Below are 3396 nucleotides of genomic sequence, written 5' to 3'. Positions count from 1 at the left end.
AAACACTCTGATTCAGATCCAGTGAGTTCCAGGGGCTCCAGAGAATGCTGGCCTGATTTTAGGTTTCTGTGGCTTCTCTATGATATGTGATTATAGAAATCACCTTCACAAGGGTGCAGCTCCAATGGACCTTGAAGACCATGTGAAGATAGGAAGTGATCAGCGGATATTTAAAACTTGGTGAGAGGATTCTTGGGGTTTTGTTTTTTTGTCTTTTGAGATTTACTTTCCTTTAAAAGTCTTTGTCTCTAGAAAAGATAATATAAATAATCTATTGAAAATCTGAAGAAGTTATAAAGACAATCTTCAGGAAGAAAGCACATTGTGGGGATTATAAACCTTTTAGAAAACTGAGTCAATTAGTTAGATACTTCAATATATTTATATATATTCATAAGGTCTCATCTTGACCATTGATCTTGTAAGTAAAGAAAATATCTGAATTTGAATATATCTGTGGAGAAATATGTTATTTCTCATGAGCAATGGACTCACATTATATATTTTGTTCAGATGAGTGTGCCAAGATCAGATAAATACCTGAGGGAGACAATGGAGATCGTTTCTCAAAATAGTTTCATGTTTGTTAAAGATCTGTAATAGTTGAATAAGGCAATAAGAATAAAATGATGAACTAAAGTATCTTCTTATGCTTTATGAAATACCATTGCAGACACATCTGTGAAAAGCTAAACAACTGCCAGATGGAAAATTACACTCAGACTCCAAGTGACTTCATCTTACTGGGCCTGTTCCCCTCATCAAGGATTGACCTCGTCCTCTTCATTCTCATTGTCCCATTCTTCCTAATGGCCCTGGCTGGCAACCTGGCCATGGTCCTGCTAATCCTCCTGGATGCCCACCTCCACATTCCCATGCACATCCTGCTCAGTCAGCTCTCCCTCATGGACCTTATGTACATCTGCACCACTGCCCCCAAGATGACATCTGACTTTCTATCTGGAATCAAGTCCATCTCCTTCATTGGATGTGGGACCAAGGCTTTCTTCTTTGGGACTTTAGCTGGTTCAGAAGGACTCATCCTGATGTCCATGGCCTATGACCGTTATGTGGCTATGTGCTTTCCTCTACACTACCCCATCGGCATGAAAAGAAGAGTGTGTGTGCTGATGATCCTGGGATCCTGGGTGATGAGTGCGGTCAGTGCCTGTGCTCACACAGTATACGCACTTCATATCTCTTACTGCAGGTCCAGGGCCATCAATCATTTCTTCTGCAATGTCTCAGTCATGGTGACTCTGGCCTGTGAGGACACCAGCATCTATGAGTACACTGTGTTCCTCAGTACCGTTATTTTTCTCCTGTTTTTTTTTCCCTGGTTATTGTGTTCTCCTATGGGAAAGTTCTCCTTGCTGTCCACCACACAAGCTCTCAGGAAGGCAGGAAGAAGTCCTATTCCACCTGCAGCACCCATCTCATCATGGTGACTTTCTACATTGTACCATTTGCTTACACTTATCTCCGCCCAAAATCCCTCTGCTCTCCAGCAGAGGACAAGGTCCTGGCTGGGTTCTACATCATCCTCACCCCGATGCTGAACCCTGTGATTGACAGACTGAGGAACAAGGAGGTGCTTGGAGCCCTAGAAAGAGTGACTCGGAGAATCTGCTCTGCGAAAATGTAGGCAGATTCCTGTCTCAGCATATTCAGCAGTAGATCACTACATGAAAATATTTAATGTCCAGGATTTAAACCAAATTTAACCTGTAATATTTCAAAGTCATGATATGTGATGTAAACATTGTATATTCTGGTCTCTAATATTCATTTTACTTTTTTGTCCTTTTGCCATCAAATAATGGGCATGTATTTTTCACTAATGTGAATTTAGTGATTTCCTAACCTGGAAAACCAAAATGGAGAATACTGAAACATTTGCCTGTCATTCAGAATAAGGCTGAGATCAAGAATGTGGCTGAATATTCAAATTTTCACAGGTGGTGCTTTAGCTGACATTTTGCCACACTTTACTTCAAAACCCTGCATCACATTTGCACAGGTTTCCTGGCCTTGCTATTTCCCAAGGCAGTGGCCTCTTTAGTTCTTCTCTTCTGTCCTGCTGTCCTGAACATGTTCAGAATATTTCCTCACACAGTCCTTCTAATTCTGTGGAATAGTCAGAGTTCCCAAAGGGCCAGATCTGGCAAATCAGGCAGATGAGGACAGGCTGTCAAGTTCTTATGAACCTGTTTGTCCGATCAGTGGGAACTGACAGCAGTGTACGTTGTAAGTTTTGTCACTCATAATGATACTTACAAAAGACGGTTTGTAGAAATGCTACAGAAAGAGGCAAAAATAATGAAATGAGCTGTGTTTTCAATGAGTAGAAATATTTTGAGGATGATTGATGCGAATATGATTTTTACTTCAACATTTTAAAAAGTCAAACATTCATTTTGTGGTTACTCATTGTATTAGTTTGTCAATTCCACAATTTGTTTACTCTTAAATTTACTAAATTAGCACAAAATCAAAACAAATATTTGTAGTGGTATAACTGAAAACAAAAGTATTTGATTTATTTAACAGTAACATGTAAGGCACACTGCAGTTTCTTTACATTTTACTTAATTTTTTAGCAATTTGCTCCCAGTGTGCACTCTTAGGCATGTTGTAAAATTGTTCTTTATTACCCAAATATGCAGGGAAACTTATTGGTAGGGATAATACGGTGCGGTTGCCCTCAGGATGAAATGGGACACTTTTGTACTCACCATGAGACAGGTCTTGGATTTCATGATTAAAACCTCCTGGGGCGATATGTATCATGTTGGCCTACAGTTCAATAATGTCTGGAAAGTGCCAATTTATATTTTACCATTTTTATGGGAAAAAAGTAAAACAAAATTTTGTAACCTGATGATTGGAGAGTAACATCAGCTCATCCATTGCATATTAGTATCTTTGAAGTAGTTACTCGGTGCAAGATAGGAAAATAAGAACTCTCCAATTCACATGTGCCAAACTTCCTCTTCCATGAACTAAGAATGCAAATAGCATAACTAACTCACATCACATTTCACTTTTCATGGTAGTGATATGTTGTTTCTGTTCAAAAGTGAATTTTTTTGGTAAAGTAGTCACTGCTCGAGGACAGATGGAAAAAAGGAAGCAGAATATTTCTTGGAAAAAGTCTTGGCTTCCAAAATCCCCGTGATGGTGATGACCATGATTCCCCTGTGAAGACAATCCTGTCACAGAACTTTCTTTTAATAGCAGCAGCAACTCATGAAACTCATCCAAATATTCTAAAATTGTGCTTTAGAACTTAGTTTAACAACTACAAAAAGATAATACAGCTTATTGTGTATCAGACCACAATAGAAGGGTGATAGATATCAGTAATCACAGAGATCACAGGAGCTAGAGTAATAT

The 3396-nt window shown here is 38.9% G+C and overlaps 1 pseudogene; it reads left to right on the top strand.

Moving 5' to 3' along the window:
- The first annotated feature begins 704 nt into the window (after window positions 1-704).
- On the top strand, window positions 705-1645 carry LOC100721950 (olfactory receptor 2L3-like; annotated as a pseudogene).
- Window positions 1646-3396: the final 1751 nt, after the last annotated feature.

The sequence above is a fragment of the Cavia porcellus genome, unplaced genomic scaffold, assembly GCF_034190915.1.
Source record: "Cavia porcellus strain 051 isolate PalLab524CR breed Dunkin Hartley unplaced genomic scaffold, mCavPor4.1 scaffold_22, whole genome shotgun sequence".
NCBI lineage: Eukaryota > Metazoa > Chordata > Mammalia > Rodentia > Caviidae > Cavia > Cavia porcellus.
Note: the sequence above shows the minus strand (reverse complement) of the source record. Positions and strands in the feature narration are given on the sequence as shown.